Source organism: Sinocyclocheilus anshuiensis, unplaced genomic scaffold, assembly GCF_001515605.1.
Source record: "Sinocyclocheilus anshuiensis isolate Anshui unplaced genomic scaffold, SAMN03320099.WGS_v1.1 scaffold23, whole genome shotgun sequence".
NCBI classification, from domain to species: domain Eukaryota; kingdom Metazoa; phylum Chordata; class Actinopteri; order Cypriniformes; family Cyprinidae; genus Sinocyclocheilus; species Sinocyclocheilus anshuiensis.
Window position 1 is genome coordinate 1068697 of NW_015552545.1, and position 19424 is coordinate 1088120.

The following is a 19424-nucleotide window of genomic DNA, read 5'->3' on the forward strand; positions in this document are numbered from 1 at the left end:
AATGCACTGGATAGCTGGCCAATCAGAGCACACCTCGCTTTTCAGACCGATGAGCTTTGTAAAAATCGACCGTTTCAGGAAGGCGGGGGCATAGAGGAGAAACAATAATGTACAGTATGTGGAAAATAATGTTTTTTTTTAACCTTAAACCGCATAAACACATTTCATTACACCAAATACACAAAATAATGTTCTTTTTAGCAACATCATATAACCCCTTTTATTTCCTAATGATTTTTGGCATAAAAGAAAAATCTATAATTTTGACCCATACAATGTATTTTTGGCTATTGCTACAAATATAACTGTGCGACTTAAAGACTGGTTTTGTGGTCCAGGGTCACATATTAGAATGATTTCTGAAGGATCATGACACTATGGCTGCTGCAAATTCAGCTTCGCCATTAAGCATTAGAAACTGATTTCTTTTCATCTTACTAAAACCCTATTATGTTATTAAACTACAGTACAAATCCATTGAACACACTCTATTTTTATCCCTCACAGCCTCGTTTTCATTTCTGTCAAAAATGCCTAATGTTAATGAACTGAACCTAAAGTTTTACCAAATTACATAAACTACGGTAGAGACGAAAGAGCATTTATATTCAGCAGCCATACTGTACTTTTGAAGACATCATCGGCACCATTTTAGAAGACACTTCAAACAATGAGAAACTGAAGATGTTTCCAAGAAGACAAACACCAAAGGCAGAGGAATGCAGTGCCAGTCTTATGAAACTGCCTGCTCATTTAAGATAGTTTTATTTCAAACGTCTGCACCAGGACAGCGTGTCATTAACTGCACTAACTTTCACAAAGGGGTTAAGCTGTTTCACAGTAAATTGCACTGATCGTATCAGCTTTCCAGGGTGAGTAGATGGGCCTGACAGTGAGTGGTGGAGTTGGGAGGGGAGCGGGGATTTGACCTACCTGAATGGGTTTTACTGACATCAGCAGGTTTTTCAGATGGACCCCAGCGGTTGATGAAGAAAGCCCTTCAACTGACACCAGGTCTGCAGCCTTGCCCATCCTCTCCCCCCTTCTTCCCGCTCTACTGCTCGTCTGTTTGCCTGGCACCAAGTGGGCACTGCCCATCTGGCCCTCTCCGACTCTACCTCGCCCCTGAACAACAACCTGCAGCGAGCACCAGGCGCATGCCGAGACGACCAATTTAGTTTGCCCTTCTGGCGTTTGCTGATGTTTCATTACGGACGAGATGCCGCAATGTTTTTTGACTCTATTGACTAACAAAAGAGCAGACCTTTGTGAGGGTAGATGCCATATTTCATTTTACGCAAATGTGGCTGTAAGGGATGGACATACAGTCTGGTCAATGGTTCTTGACAGACCTTAGTCAGAGTAGAATTCTACGCTGATGAAAAAGCCGGGAGGGATAGATTTACAGTCTTTATAATGACATAGTCAGTGTGTCATGAACACGCAATCCAAAAAGAACCTTCATTGTCATCAAATTAAATATGGCATCTACCCAGACCAAAGATGCGGTCACATTTACCACTGCTCTGCAAAATTTCATGGACGAAACACAGTAATTTCAATAAGAATCCAAGCGATCAGGAGCTTCGCATGAGGGTGAAAAAGTTCCCCAAGCAGATTTCTCTCATGTTCAAGTTGGTCATGCAAATTTGATGCATTGACCAACAGAAAGTTACTTGGTTTGACAGTGATTTCGGGGCTTCGTAAATCGCTACACTAGTGAACATTTACCTTTTTGTTGCCCAGGAAATATCACTGAAATGTAGTTGATGTGAGGTTTAGACATGAGGTTCAAACTCCTAGGCATGCGATTATCAAGTTCCATAGGTATACTGAACAGAAATATGGACAATAAGTTATAAGGATTAAAGAATAAAGTGTAGCATTCTCCCGCGTTCACAACATGATAAGGACAGAGACACATTTACCTCATCCTGGAGCTGGTTTGTGCCGAATCCCCTTCCCTGTTTGGGACAGTTTAACTTGAGACTGTGTTGCTGAAATGAAGGTGGAGATGAATCAGGCATTCTGAAGGTGACAATTCTGGGCTTCATTTCAGTTACTGCATTAGTCATTTCACTCATCTGTGGTGTGAGATCACAAAAAAAAAAAAAAAAAACAGCAACAACAACAACAACAAAAACAAAAACAAGAATGTTAAAAAAGAGAAAGGAAAAATTATAACTTAAGTCTGATTCATTATTATAGTATGGAAAAAAATACTATGGAAGTCAATGGCTACCAGCAACCATTCAAAAACATTAAAACCCATTTATAAACGAGGCATTTGTTGCATCCAGTGGGGACATAATTACGGATTATAATGACTTATACTGTCTTTTTATGCATTGCGTTGCATCGCGCCGCGTAAACATAAAACCATGTCTGCATTTGTGATCGGAGAAATGACAAACAAGCGCTACTCTACACTGCTCAAAACTCACGTTTCAGTGGCAAATCCTTTAAATGAACACTCCACTATTTTTTAGTAGGGTAAAATTTTCCAACTCCCCTAGAGTTAAACAGTTGAGTTTTACCGTTTTCGAATCCATTCAGCAGATCTCCGGGTCTGGCGGTAGCACTTTTAGCTGTAGCTTAGCATAGATCATTGAATCTGATTAGACCGTTAGCATCTCGCTCAAAAATGACCAAAGAGTTTCGATATTTTTCCTATTTAAAACTTGACTCTTCTGTAGTTACATTGTGTACTAAGACCGACGGAAAATGAAAACCTGCGATTTTCTAGGTCGGTATGGCTAGGAACTATACTCTCATTCCGGCGTAATAATCAAGGAACTTTGCTGCCGTACTATGGGTGCAGCAGGCGCAATGATATTACGCAGTGCCTGAAAATAGTCCCCAGCACGCATCCTGTGCAAGCAGGTGGTCACGCTGGTTATGTTGACGGAAGTTAGCCTATTTTTAGGCGCTGCGTAATATCATTGCATATCATCTAAGAGTGTAGTAAAACTCAACTGTTTAACTATAGAGGAGTTGGAAAATGAGCCTATTTTCAAAAATAGTGGAGTGTTCCTTTAAATGAAAATGTACTTACAGTCTGTGAGTCAGAACAGCCGGCATTGTAGTCTACTCTACCAGGATCAGGAAACAGTCCTCCATAAAATGTGCTGCACACAAATTAATATTTGGGTTGAACTGTTCTGGAACAGTGTTGTAAATACAACTTAACCACTGATTTCTAGTCGTGTCCTCTTTTGGAAGACCAAACAAACTGGTTTCGCTTTCACAACGAAACACACGGTGGCCTAGAGTGAGCGGAGGCTGGCGGCTAGAGTGAGCGGCGGTGGGCTAGAGTGAGGAACGGCCGGCAGGCTTGAGAACAGCGCAGCCGGCGGATTCGACGAATGAGCGGCCGGCGGGCTTGCGGCAACCACATGTGACGACCCAGGGCTTATTTTTCATCCCTAATGGTGGCATGCAGGTCTAAGGATGGACATGAGCTTTCAGCGTATTTTTAGTCCACTTCCATGTGTCTTCCTGACCTTCCCATGCTGCATCTACCTTCCTGTCGTCCTGCCGAGAGTATCCCACCTCCCACCTCAGAGCTTAATGAGCATAAACAAATCAGGAGTCCCTGTGACTCTCTCTGCTTCAAGTTCCGCACCTCTCTTGGCTGGCTGGGGCTCAATGTCACACCTGACCACTACACTGCTGTGAAAGCAGTGGGCATCCCCAGGCCTACAGTCAAAACAACTGGCCTAGAGTGATGTACAACAATGGCACTCCCACAGACTATGTTATGATGTTAAACAACATCACAACATTTCCTGCAGGAGAACAGACCTGAACATAATTGATTTTTCCCACATGGTCAATGGGACAGTCTGTGTTGTATATATTAGGATTAGGGTTGTCAACACATTAACTGCAATTATTATATATTATTTAAAAAAATTATGCAATCATTTATTATTATTTAACACAAACAAAAACAATAAAAAATGCAAATTCAAGAACAGTTAAACATTCAAGTTTTCGTGAGACCACAGTCAATTACTACTACTGCCAAACCACAGCTATTGAGAGCAGTGGATATAGAATGTGTGAAGAGCCATCTACAAAGGACACATTTAAAAACAGATAGAGTGCAACAGAATGGAACACAATGCAAAGGTATTGAGAGCTGAATTATTTTTAACTATTAATTTCAACTTTACTTCCAGTGTAATGTAATGTCTTTGAAGTTGTTTATTTGAGGGGCAAATCTTTATTTCCTCAGCAAATATTGATACATGTGATTAATTTGATTGCTTAATCGGCATCTCATGCAAATAATCTGATTACAAAATTTTACCTATTTGACAGCCCCAAATTAGTACAATACCGTTCAAAAGTTTGGAGTCATTTTTAACAGTAACATTTTTTTTGTCTTTTTAAAAGTCTGTTATGCTCTCCAAGGTAAGTAAAAACAGTAATATTGCAAATTTTAATATATTATAAAAAGTAATTTATTCATGTGATGGCAAAGCTGAATTTTCAGCATCAATACTCCAGTCTTCAGTGTCACATGATCCTTCAGAAATCATTCTAATAATATGCTGATTTGGTACTCAAGAATAATTTCTTATTATTATCAATGTTGAACAGTTGTGCTGCTTAATGTTTTTGTATAAACTGTTATACATTTTTTCAGGATTCGTTGAGCATTTATTTGAAACAGTAATCTTTTGCAACATTATAAAATGTCATTACTGTCACTTTTGATCAATTTAAAGCATCCTTGCTAAATAAAAGTATTAAATCCTTTAAAAAAAATCCTACTGACCCTACTGAAAGTTTCCAATGGTAGTGTATGTGTTAGACCAATTAGAATTAATTATGTCATCGTGTTTAATGCAAAACAGTTTAAGTATGTTAGCACCACCAAATGGTGCGTAACTGCAACAGTTACATGTGAATAAAAAAAATTCATAATAATTTTTGTCCCCAGTGTGAATCCATAAAAATGCTTTCTAATCAAAATCTTCACTTTACATTCATTTAGCTGCTTTGGGTGGGATGAATTAACCGATGAAACTACTTTTGAGCAAAGTCAAGGCATTTAGTAGTTATCCAAGTATGAAGCTCCGTTGTAAGGAGGTTTAAATCCAAATTGGTTTACTGCTCTGGATACATCTGTTTTGATGCATTAAGTGTGAATACATCTTAAACCATATTATGCTATAAACATGTCCCAAGGACATCCCAAATCAAAGCCGCACGATCTGATGCAGTGAAACAGCGCTTTCTGTATTCCGCTGCTCTCAGTGTAAAGTGATTAATCCCCCTCCATAGAAATCACAGCCCTCCATTACACCAATCACACACTAAGCAGTATTATCCCGGGGTGACAACACTTGACAAATTCCCCGCTCGCCCTCACTCCTGCTTTGTGTTCCCTGTTGGCACGCCTGCTATTATTCCTGATGAAAAATTAATTTCCCTTATCTGTGGCTAAGCTCTTCAATCCAAATCCGCCATACTAGCAACTCTCTATTTACAGGTATTAAGAGAACGCGCCCACACACACACACACACATTCTTGCCTGCAAACACACACCAAAGATTAATTGCACGTCTTCAGGGGGTGACATCCAATTCTGAACACCTGAAAGATACTTGATACTTGAGAGAGGGAGAGAGATAACATTGTCAGCGCGGATGAGACTGACAGCGGAACAATGTCCCTGGGTAGCATCTTGAAAGGAAAAATGACCTCTAATCCAATCATGTACTTATTGCTCTCCACTTGAATGTAATAATATATGGACATACAATATATACTGTGGAAACAGCACCAAAAGGCAGTATGTCCTAGAGATATTATTAACATGTGGAAAAAGTTTAAAAACATGCCAGAGGTAACATCATGAAACAGATTCCAATAAAATAGTGATCAATCTATTGTTTGTTTGACCAATGGAAGAGGAGGATATTATATTATATATTAATATATATGTTATTTATTAACTTAGTTTGGAAATTTCGTATTTCATTAATTCACCCCAATGTAAACTCCAATGTAAAATTTTGCATTTTAAAGTGTTGTTCTATTCCCTGTAACACCACCCTGTCTGCGACCCACTGATGAGACTGATTATGCTGCAGCTCTGCTGCACGGCCTGATGGATTCCCTCGTGCCGGTGGAGCTTGTTGCCATGGAGGCTGAAGTGGGGGTACTAAAACCTGGTACTGGTGCTGCTGTGAAGGCAAGGGCTGAAATTCTGGATGGCACTCCAAGACAGTGAGGGGGATTATGGAAGGGCTGCTGGTGCGTAACCTTTCGAGGGCAAGAAACCAAGATGCACGACTGTTTCTGTTGATTTTGGTTGTTGTTCCAGTGCCCAGTGGAACTATCAGTTTGGAAGTGCTCCTGCCGCAGATGCTTCTTGTTTACGGCCCATCTAGATCTCATCCATTCCTTCTGTTTGATAACCTGCTCCCTCAGTCGCATCTGCTCCTGCAGCCTCTCCATGTAGAACTCCTCCTCCTCACACTGAGAATAACAAAACTAATAATAAACAATTCAATGGTATAATCACAGCAAGCCTGGACATTTATTAGCACATAATTTGTTTTATAATGAACACTTTTTTTTTTTTAAAAGAAAACCACTATAAGTTATTGTTCTATTATTGCTTAAGGTGCAGACATTCTGCTAAATATTATTAAAGCATTTTTTAATACAAAAATCCTTGCTGATATCGGCAAATGTCTGCTGTCTGAACATGACTGAAGGAGGAGAATGCAGATAGAAGCCGGACTGATTGATTTTCAGAGCTAGGCATTGAAACAGCCCTGACAGTGACTATTGATTTCCTCCTGACTGCATTGTTAGAGGTAATAATTGGTCTAATGAACAGCTTTCACACAGACTGCCTGACCTTGAGCATGGGGTGAAAGGCTCTATTACCACACACTTTCATCTAAAAGTCCAGAGAAAATGAGAGAGAGCCGCTACAAAGCCTTCAAACATATCGACCCAAAAACTGTGAAATGATGCTAAACAGTACAACACAGCTAACATAAAGGTTTTTAATTTAATAAAGTTGTGACTGTCACAGACATCACACTGACCTCTTTGTTGTTTGTCATGTTTAGCGGCTTTGCAATATGTTTTGAGTAGCTGGAGGAGTTTAGGGCTGCACCTTGACCTTCTGACCCACATTTCTTCCCAGCATCCCTGGCGCTGGTGGAGTTTTGGCAGATATCTTAGACTTGGCACTTGCTGGCTGCCTTGCAGCAATGGGCATCCCCCTGGCAACAGCCATTGGCTTGGCACTCTGCACCATCCTGGCAACAGCTCTTACCAGCACAGCAGGTTTCTGAGTGGGATGGAGGCTGTTATTAGAAATAGATATGTGCTGCAGTTGGTAATAAGAGATCAGCCACGCTATGAAACCACTGAGGCTTTCTGGATTAAAGAAAGTTATATAAATTTTAAGTTTTACATGTAGTGAAACACTGAGTGAAGAAATGGAAAGAGGACCAAAATTTGTTTAAATTCCACAAGTTTGAGGTTAGGATGCATTAAATTGTTTTTAAAAAAAAGGCAGTAAAGACATCTAGAAAGATTCTATTTCAACTAGATTCTGTTCTTTTGAACTTTCTATATATAAAAAAAAATCCTGAAAAATGTATCATGGATTCCACAAAGATATTAAGCAGTACAACTGTTTTCAATACTGATAATACTAAGAAATATTTACAAATGTGACATTAAAAACTGGAGTAATGGCTGCTAAAAATTCAGCTTTGCCATCACAGGAATAAATTAATTTACAGATAAAAAAGTAAATTGCAATAATTTTTCACAATATTACTCTTTTTTACTGTATTTTTAAATCAAATTGGTGATCATAAGATAATTCTTTCAAAAACAAATTAAAAATCTTACTGATCCCAAACTTTTGAACAGTAGTGTACTGTAAATTGCAAGAAAAAACTAAAATAATATTAATTACTAATCTTAATAATTTAATCAGCATTAAAAATTGCATTGAAAATCTCAAAACATCTAACTAAAAACTAAACTAAATGGGTTGCAGCTTTAACCAATGAAATTCCCTGGCACTCCTGATGAAGGCAGATCGACACTGGGATTTGCTCTGTGTTTGGTGTTGTGGGCAGTCAGAAGGGGGCCTGTAATGAGTTGGCAGCCAGTGGGTTTCTTTGATTGACAGGCAGAGGAAGAGTCTAAGTCAAAGGTCACTGTGCTTAATAAATAAAGTAAAATGTGCTAGATAAACAAAATATCATATAAACAAGGTCAGCTCCAAAACTCAATTGCATATAAATGTGTAAATATAAATAAAGAAGATAAATAATACTCAGGTTATATTAGAAGTGTGTGTATAGATCAGTTAAAAAAAAAAACAGTAAGCAAAATGAAATGAGCTTGATGTTGAAATAATCCAGTTCAGCATACTGAAGCCAAACTGGAAACAGAGTAATTGCCCAAAACTGCCTTTAAACACTAGAGGGCAGCATAGCCTGTGGGTCCATCTGTCCATGAGAACAAAAGGGGCCTACTATTATTCATCCAATTACTACTTTGAAGTGCATATGCATTTAGAGTAGACATTAAATGTATTTCATGTATTTAACATGGTATTAACAGTATTTTAAATATTTTATTTGTGTCAAAAACCAGATTTAAACTAATGCTGTCCATATGTGCAACAGTCTAATAAGTGAAAGCAATGTGAACTAACCACTAGGTCACAGGTTCAACAAATAAACAGCACAAATAGGCACTTGTTACTTCATTTGGGGAAGCACACTAAACCTAAAGATAAGGTAACAGAACTGAAGAGCATTTATGAAGGCAAAAATCCTTGAGAATCAGAAGAGGTTAATAGCCTTCATAAGGCACACACATTAATCAATCAAATCACAATTGGCAGAGCGGTCTCATAGATACAAGTGACCATTATGCTACGTCCTTGAATATTACCATGTGCCTTTGGTCCAGAGGGAGCAGTAAAGGAGCAGCCAGACTGAGCTGATGGATGTTTCTGGAGAGGCTTTTGCCTATGGTGGGGAGTCCCAGGCTTTGACAGATCCGTGGGCCCTTGCAAAGCTAGACTGGGCCTCCAGGGGTCACTCTCATTTCCTGGAGGCTGAATGGAGCCCATGGGAGAAGGTCCAGCGAGGAGCGGATTAGTGTCCAAGACTGAAGCAGAGTGTTGTGGATCAAACATATGCTGTCCTGGGAACACTGGCTCTTTGAAGGAGGGGTGAAACAAAGACCAAAAAAGAGGGGAAGTGAACATGCGGGTGCCATATTGCCATATTTCCACTGATCTAAAGTGACATGTCTACTTCTGTTTGCACCTAGGGTGTCTGACTGCATACAGAAGGTGCTGAGGATAGAGCAAAGGTCAAAGAGGCAAATGGGCATTTCTGTGTAAATCAAAACATTGTAAATGCATATATCTAATTCACATCGCAAGAAGTCTCTTATGCTCACCAAAGAAGCATTTTTTAAAATTAAAAATACAGTAAAATATAATATTGTGAAATATTATTTTCACAATTTAAAATAGCTGTTAATAACTGTATGCAGTTGGGATATGTGGTCTCACCAGCACTGCAGCAGGGTCCAGTGAGGGTCTCCTCTGGGGCAGGCTGTCCCCTGCAGGAGTGTGTGAGATGACGCCCAGAGGGTTGAGGAGAGAGACCCTCTCGCAACTCAGATCCACCCTAATCCAGACAAACACTGAATGAGCACCAAGTAAAAACACATATGCTGGCATTTAATTCAAATTAACAATACACTAATGTAGAAAATAAATGCCATACATCATCTTCTATAAACCTCTGCCATTTACTTTTTACAAATAAAGAAAAATTATTTTGCAGTTTTTCATTGTATCACCTTTTGAAGCAAATGAACATGGGGGAAACTAAAGGATAAAATAAGAATTTATTTGTAAAATATAATATTTAAAATTACAACAAATAAATACAATAGAGAAAGGGAAGAAAATAAAAGAAGGATTTAAAAAAAATAATATATATACTACTGTTCAAAAATCTTTGGTTCAGTAAGATTAATTTTTAAATAAATAATTCATTTTATTCAGCAAGGATGCACCAAACTGATCAATAGTGCCGGTAATGAATGTTAGAAAAGATTTCTTTTTAAAATAACGCTGTTCTTTTGAATTTTCTATTCATCAAAGAATTCTGAAAAAATTTATCATGGTTTCCACAAAAAATATCAAGCAGCAAAACTGTTGTCAAAAGGTTTTTGAGCAGCAAATCAGCATATTAGAATGATTTCTGAAGGATCATGTGTCATTGAAGACTCGAGTAATGGCTGCTGATAATTCAGCTTTGCCACCACAGGAATAAACTACATTTTAATATATACTAAAATAGAAAAGTTATTTTAAATAGAAATAATATTTCACAATATTACTATTTTATTGTATTTTTGATTAAACAAATGCAACCTTGGCAACTATAACAGATTTCTTTTAAAAACATTTAAAAAAAATCGTACAGACTCCAAACTTTTGATATATAATTGTCTGGTTATTCTCACATATTAGCAGAGATTTCAAGTGTTTCATAGCGGAAACTTTGCTGGCACTCTGGTCATTATGATCACGCACATCTGCTTTAATTGCACTGAGCTTTTCGGGGGATTCACGATAACAATCCACTAATCCTTTCAAAGAAAAGCTAACCACCCTGATTTCACCTTTATCCTCTTAAATATCCATCTCGGTTCTCAAATAAACCCTTTTTCACTGTACTTCACGTACGAAAATGCCACCCTTACCCCTGTTAATTACCTGATGCTATCGCTCCTAATCTACATTCTAAACCAGAATTGATTACTCCTATTTTTTTTTCTTCTCTCCTTGGCCTGTGTGTGAATGAGATTCAAGCCAAGTCATCCTAAACAGAAAGTTAATCAGTGGCTCTATGCAACAGACTGTGGTTCAGAAATAACTGGGCATTGTGCACTTAATCAGTTCTCCACTCAAAAGGTCAGTTCCAGCCCCCCAGTAGGATTTAATTAAAAGCACTACACAAAAGCAAAAGCCGTTTGTATGAATTTGATAACCAAGAATGCTCTTTCAATGGCTAATCCTGCATTTACAGAGAGAGAGAGAGAGATGGAGCAGGAGGGACAGGGAGAGATAGAGGCTGCCGAAGCTCTCCAGGGTTGGAGCCAGGTGTGGATTGCACTGCATTCAATAACGGAGATGATTTAGAGACAATAGGGGGATGTTTCATTAGAATCATGCTTTGCCTGTTGTCTTCCACTCTCAGTGTTAGAATTGCCAATGAAACTGCACCGATAGAGGGGGAAGACGGTCACGCCACTGGGCCTCTTTCCTGGAGTAGAGATGCTGTTGTGGAATCAGAAAGTCATAAGAGGGATGTTTATATTCAGCACACTCTAAATTAAAAACTGCTGTAGGGCTACCGCTAAAGAAGGTCAAACGAGGGCAAAATTATTCACTTTAAAATTAATTTTTGAGTTGTCTACATAATTTATTGCGGGATAGGTAACTTTTTAATCATCTAAACATTATAATTTGCACACACAAAAAAAGATACAATCTGCAAAATCAAAATAGAGCTGAACAGAAAGTGCATCGCACCTCTTTCAGTCAAATGACCTGGATTATTTGTGATGCGTTTTTTAACAAGACAGTCTGATATTTTTCTTTTCACAAACAGTCATTTAAGCGACTTCTGACATCACGGAATTAAAAACTTGTGGGCAATCCACTGATCCATAGCAAAGAGCCTTTATCTGCCTCACTCACTATCAGAGCTGTCATTCAGCCAGTGCAAATAAACAGCAGCCAACCCATTCTCTACTGCAATTAATGGAATTAATGAGATCTTTCACTGGAGGCAATTCATCCATTTCAATTCAATGGAATACTCCATGCAGTTGTAAAATGAAGTTTAAAATGATAGACAGGATTAATATTTAAACACCTTTCTTCATAGAAAATATTTCTTACACACACACACACACACACACACACACACACACACACACCACAGATGGGACCCTGCTGCATGTACGATTAGTGTGTGATTGTATGATAATAGTATGATAATCGTGATTAATCAGATGCCCACTGGCAAATGGAAGTTTCCGGGGGGGGCATTTTGTCACCTGCATTCTAAACGGCATCATACCAAGCCTTGGCTCGATGACACTGCTGATTGGCTTAGGCTCTCAGAGTTGCTCTCTGAAGTGATGCACTCGATTGAGATTCACATTTGAGAGTGGAAAAATACACATCACATCATGGGCATCCAGAGAACATCAACATAACCGGCTTGGAAAACATTTTGTGAAGAACAGAGACGTGTGCTTGGTCAAACGCCCAGACCTTGCGGTCAGAAATTAACAATTTTCTCCTTATTTTCTCAATGATCTGCCTGTGTAATCATGTCAAATGTGCACATAAAGATTTATGAAGCCCATTTTAAAGTGACGTGACATGTGACATGTGGCCAAGTATGGTAACCCATACTCGGAATTAGTGCTCTGCATTTATCCCATCCAAATTGCACACACACAGCAGTGAACACACACACACCGTGAACACACACCCGGTGGTTTAGCAGTGGAACAAGGAGGCAACAACTAATTTTTTTTTTTTTTTTTTTGAAAGTAGCGAGCTGATTGATTACAACAAAACAGACTGAACTTCACAAATGCCATCAGGTTCAGTGATAAAAAGTCACTTTTAGACATCTAATGTGTACAGCTGAATTAATTTAAGGTAAAGATATTTAGGAATGATATTTTGATGTATTATAATGAATAAGACTTAGATTGAATAAAAATGTTGTTGCTGGGGCATATGTACAGAGCCTGTGACCCTCACATCCTATTGAGCATTAAGTCCCCCTCCTCCCTAGAAATGAAATAAACATGCGCCTAAAGCCCATATCAAACCTTTCCAGTTGCACAAGGACAGCTATCAATGTTTACAGATTCAACTCAAACAGTGTTTAGCCAGGGCACTCATGATTAATAGCAGTAGAAAACATATACACACAGCTGCGTCTGTGAGCACACACACATACACACATACACTGAGCGAACAGCTGCTACTCCCTTGGATGCTCAAGGGATCCACAGCAGGCCAGGCCTGGCTTTGTGCAGACATCAAGGGCACTGCAATAGAAAGGATAACACCTATTTGACACTTAATTCTGTACGGACACCTTAACTTCCTTTAAAGACAGGAAATGGAACTATTCCAATAAAAATAAATAATTGAACTCATTTAATATGTATTTTGGATTCTGGAAATGTTATTATTATTATTATTATTAACAACAACAACAACAAATAATAATTTTAATGATTAAAATAGTATTCAATAATAATAATAATAATAATACAATTTAATAATTACAAATTTAATTATAAATTATTATTATTATTAAAATATTGTGTATTCTGTAAATTGTAATAACAACAACAATATAATGTACATTCTTAAATATTATTGTTATTATCATTATTAAAGTAATGTAGTCTGAAAATTAATTATAATCAACAACAATTTTATTAAAATAATAATAATAATAATTATTATTATTATTATCCATAACAATAAAATTCCAGCATCCATTGTATTTTAATAGATAAATACATACATACATACATACATGCATACATATTTTAAATTGTATTATTATTATTAGTCCTAATTTCTAAAATTTCTACAAAAATCTAAAATGAAACAATTGTTAAAACGTAATTGTTAAAACGAAACATCTAACCAAAAATCTAAACCCACAGCAATATTTATCAACTCATTATTCCATTTACAGCAATAACAGCTTGATGAAATTAAAGTAAATTTGCGAAGCCCTCGGGCAGAAAGTGGCTGCAGGCCTGAGCCTGACCTTGCCGAGAGATGGCTCTTCTGGTTCTGGTGAAGGTACCGATTGGCTCGAAGTGTTGTGGGGGCTCAGAAAGAGAAAGAGCTAGGGTGCGACTCAGAACTCCAGAGGGTTTGGTCTGTGGGTGGATCGTACTTGCCCTAGGGGTGCGACGGGAGCGAAAAGGCCACGTTTGATCACATCATCTAAAAACAGTGTTTAATGATACTGTGTACCTGTAATAATAGGGTCAGAACTATATGATGTTCTTCGTTGAAAGATGACTTTATCAAATGTGATATCATTTGAATAAAGCCAGGCAATTCGGCACTTTACTCCAACGACGCCAGCAGACAATGGGGCTGCTACTCGCGCTGCAGAGGGAGGAAGGAGGGGCTGTGATACCTCTCCTCCGCCTGTCTGTGTCTATTAATGCCATGATCACAGATTAGCGTGACTTCAGGATAGAAAGAGACAGGGGTTGGGGGGAACATGGGAAGAGAGACAGAAAGGTAAAGAAAGGGATAGACAAAGAGAGGGCACTAACACTTAAAACTGAACAATTTAGCCACATGAGTAGCCACTTGACTCATTTTTAGTCAAATACAAATGTGTCAGAGGGAACTGCACAAAGAGCAAAAGCCAATAAAATAAACAGAGAATAATTAGAAAAGCATATATTCATTTATATTAAATATACATTTTAGATTCTACATTTATATTCATATTTTATCATTCATTATATTTTTATATTCCATAACTTTCCATTACTTACCATTTTTGATATTAAAGAAAGAAAAAAAGACTAAATTTGGAATACATTTTACATGAAAGAAATTTAGAGATAAACATCTAGCTGTCCATTTAACATGCTTGATGTTAATACAGCAATATTTAGAAGGCAATCTCAAAAGGCAACCTTGTAAGATGCTATAACATCAGCATCAGTGAGACTACAGGGGAGTTTATGTTAGAGTGAATGAAGACATCGGCAAGTCCAGTCAGCTTCTTGCAGATGACATAATGCTAATGCGGATCTATGCATAATTTACATTCACTCTACTCGCTCCTGACATGTTAAATGAGCATTTCAGCCAATCCTACACCAGCGATGCTTCATTCATCATTCGTCATGGAGTCAAGAGGAAGAGGGAGAGGCTTCACTTCATCATCAATTAAACAAGCAGAGGGACGCATTCACAAGAATACCGCAGTGCTATCAGGATGCACAACCACCGTATTTTGCATTAATTAAATATTGTTTTGGGCTTTACAGTAATTTCCCAATGCAAAATATGTTTTTTACCACAAGAGAGATGGTAAATCCAAAGCAAAACACAAAGCTAATTTCTCATGATTGACTCAAAGTGGAAAACTGCCAAGTTATTTTGCATAATCCAAATACCAACATCAGTAGGAGGAGCAATAACCCTTGATCGTTTAAATAATTTCGTAAAGCAAACTCACAGATCTCACATACATGACAAAAGGACAAAATCTTCCTGAAATCTATACATACACACAGACACACATTCATGCACTTCCCCATTAAAATCCACAATAACATGTAGATAGTGAAGTTAATACATGCTAACAGTTGCCGGGATAAGCATTTTATGTTTAATAAATTCATAAATTCCCGCTGAGTGCTGTTCTGGTCTGTGTCTATTAATGCCATGATCACAGATTAGCGTGACTTCAGGATAGAAAGAGACAGGGGTTGGGGGGAACATGGGAAGAGAGACAGAAAGGTAAAGAAAGGGATAGACAAAGAGAGGGCACTAACACTTAAAACTGAACAATTTAGCCACATGAGTAGCCACTTGACTCATTTTTAGTCAAATACAAATGTGTCAGAGGGAACTGCACAAAGAGCAAAAGCCAATAAAATAAACAGAGAATAATTAGAAAAGCATATATTCATTTATATTAAATATACATTTTAGATTCTACATTTATATTCATATTTTATCATTCATTATATTTTTATATTCCATAACTTTCCATTACTTACCATTTTTGATATTAAAGAAAGAAAAAAAGACTAAATTTGGAATACATTTTACATGAAAGAAATTTAGAGATAAACATCTAGCTGTCCATTTAACATGCTTGATGTTAATACAGCAATATTTAGAAGGCAATCTCAAAAGGCAACCTTGTAAGATGCTATAACATCAGCATCAGTGAGACTACAGGGGAGTTTATGTTAGAGTGAATGAAGACATCGGCAAGTCCAGTCAGCTTCTTGCAGATGACATAATGCTAATGCGGATCTATGCATAATTTACATTCACTCTACTCGCTCCTGACATGTTAAATGAGCATTTCAGCCAATCCTACACCAGCGATGCTTCATTCATCATTCGTCATGGAGTCAAGAGGAAGAGGGAGAGGCTTCACTTCATCATCAATTAAACAAGCAGAGGGACGCATTCACAAGAATACCGCAGTGCTATCAGGATGCACAACCACCGTATTTTGCATTAATTAAATATTGTTTTGGGCTTTACAGTAATTTCCCAATGCAAAATATGTTTTTTACCACAAGAGAGATGGTAAATCCAAAGCAAAACACAAAGCTAATTTCTCATGATTGACTCAAAGTGGAAAACTGCCAAGTTATTTTGCATAATCCAAATACCAACATCAGTAGGAGGAGCAATAACCCTTGATCGTTTAAATAATTTCGTAAAGCAAACTCACAGATCTCACATACATGACAAAAGGACAAAATCTTCCTGAAATCTATACATACACACAGACACACATTCATGCACTTCCCCATTAAAATCCACAATAACATGTAGATAGTGAAGTTAATACATGCTAACAGTTGCCGGGATAAGCATTTTATGTTTAATAAATTCATAAATTCCCGCTGAGTGCTGTTCTGCTGGGGCTGGGGGGGGTGTTGATTATGTTAGTATGGAGTGTTTATCAATCCCCCATACTCTTGTATGTCTATTAACCCCAAGTTCTTTCATTCCTAAGCAGGAGATCCCTGTTTACCAAAGCAACCCTGCTTCAATTCCCTTCAGTTCCACATTGCACTATTCTCAAGCAACCACAGAACACAAACTGGAAATTATAAAAAAATACCCCAATGTGCTCTAGAATGCTCCACAGATCAGCTTGTTAATAGCTGCTGTAAAAACAGAACTTGACCAGCATTAGAAACTCAATGGTCAGTGATGGTGGTTGTGAAATCTATACATCAAGTATCATATCGAATCCTCCATTTTAACCTGTCTACCTCTCAACAGGCTATGAATCAGCAATTATTTCCTTCACACTGTGTGTCACAATCAATTTCACTGCTCTGCGTAACAGAATGGTTTCGGGTGACATCTCCAATCAGTATAGGGAGCACATCCTTTCAATGGAAATAGGGTGCTGCACAGGGTCATCATAACTTCTGACAAAATGCAAATTACATTTGTAACATAAACTGAAATGTCAATTGAGCTTTTGTAACGAATCATCCACTGAAGGCGAACGTAGTGAAGAACCCAAGTGCAGTTTGTTTACAGTGATCCAAACATCCAAACAGACGAAGACTAGAGACACAGACTTGACTTGACGAGGCATGAACAGACTTGACTTGACATGAACAGGCTTGACGAGGTATAACAGACTAGACTCACCAACAGCGGGTTACAACATCAATAAACGACGACAGACAATGGCAACATGATGGCTACTTATAGGAAACAAGAGGGTCACATGACAAGAACAAACCAATGGGAAACAAGACACATGACTAAAACAACCAATCAGAACATGACACAAGGCAGAGAGACATGAGGCAAGGGAAGCATGACACTAACATCAGGAAACAATTACAAAATAAAAGACATGGACATGAACATGAAACAAAAACAAAACCCAAACCCCACATTACATACCCCCGCCCCCTCTAAGGGCGGCTCCAGACGCCCAAACAAAACCCAAAAAGTCCAGGAGGGTGGTGGAGTGGAGGCGGAACTGGGAGAGCCCAAACACCACATTACATTTCCCCCCCTCTAAGGGCGGCTCCAGACGCCCAAACAAAACCCAAAAAGTCCAGGAGGGTGGTGGAGTGGAGGCGGAACTGGGAGAGGGATGGAGGACCAGGCCCATGAAGTGGAACAGGCAGAGCAAGGAGCCATGGCGGAGCAGGCACAGCGGGGGGCCATGGCAGAGCAGGCAGAACAGGCGGCCATGGCAGGGCAGGCAAAACAGGGAGCCATGGCGGGGCAGGCAGAGCAGGGAGCCATGGCGGGGCCCAGGCCACAGCCATAATAGCGGCCCACGGTGGAGCCGACGGAGGGAGGAGCCATGGAGGAGGAATGTCCACCGACTCCAGGGGGCCGACCAACGGCGGCGGAGCAGGTGGTGGAGTAGCCCGAGGTGGAGACGGAGAGCCAACGAGCCAGGGGGATGCCAAGGAGACTCAGGCGTGGCGGCCATCTTGGCCGGGGACTCAGGCGTGGCGGCCATCTTGGCCGGGGACTCAGGCGTGGCGGCCATCTTGGCCGGGGACTCAGGCGTGGCGGCCATCTTGGCCGGGGACTCAGGCGTGGCGGCCATCTTGGCCGGGGACTCAGGCGTGGCGGCCATCTTGGCCGGGGACTCAGGCGTGGCGGCCATCTTGGCCGGGGACTCAGGCTTAACATGAGCAGTCTCTGAAATGGCGGCCATGTCATGACGAAACTCTGGAAGATCAGCTGAGACATGAGACTCTAGAAGGGTGGCCATTTTGTGAAGAGATTCTTGTGTGGCAGCCATCTTGCGATGAAGTTCTTGAATGGCGGCCATGTTGTGAATAATCTCTTGAATGATGATGTGAGCAGGCTCTGGCTTGGCAGACGTGACGTGAAGAGGACTTGGCGTAGCAGACATGACGGGAGCAGGCTCTGGTTTGGCAGACGTGACGTGAACAGGCCCTGGGGTAGCAGACATGACGTTAGCAGACTCTGGCTTGGCAGACATGATGTGATCAGGCTTTGACTTGGTAGATATGACATGAGTAAACTTTAACTTAACTGGCATGATGTGAGCAGGTCCTGGAGTAGCGGGCATGACGTGAGCAGGCCTTGGCATAGCAGACATGACGTGTGCAGGCTGTGACTTGGCAGACATGATGTGAGCAGACCTTGGCTTGGCAGGCATGACATGAACAGGCTTTGGGGAAGTGTCATGTTCCTCCTCCATGACACCCACAGTGAAAGCAGATCCACTCAACTGCACAGCAAAGTCTATATATTGTTCAAGAGTCCAGTGAGGAGTATTGGGTGGCATTAAACTAGATACATTTTTGCTCAAACCATAGCGGAAAATGTCCTTAACGAATGTCTCATTAAAATCCACTTGGTGACAAAGTCCACAAAAGTCCTGAACATAATCCTCAACGGAGCGATTACCTTAACGGAGGCAAACTAGACGATCTGCTGGGTTCATTTTTGGGGTCGTGTATTCTCTAACGAATCATCCACTGAAGGCGAGCGTAATGAAGAACCCAAGTGCAGTTTATTTACAGTGATCCAAACACCCAACCA

General features: G+C 39.5%; 1 long non-coding RNA gene and 1 pseudogene across 1 annotated transcript in view; both read right to left on the minus strand.

Annotated features, from left to right (window-relative positions):
- LOC107664047 (uncharacterized) overlaps positions 1-2004 on the minus strand; it is a 7255-nt gene extending 5251 nt beyond the window's left edge. The window contains exon 1 of the long non-coding RNA XR_001631416.1: positions 1929-2004. This is a non-coding gene — a long non-coding RNA (uncharacterized LOC107664047). The remainder of the gene's footprint in view (positions 1-1928) is intronic.
- A 2033-nt stretch (positions 2005-4037) lies between these two features.
- LOC107664032 (uncharacterized) overlaps positions 4038-19424 on the minus strand; it is a 24810-nt pseudogene continuing 9423 nt past the window's right edge.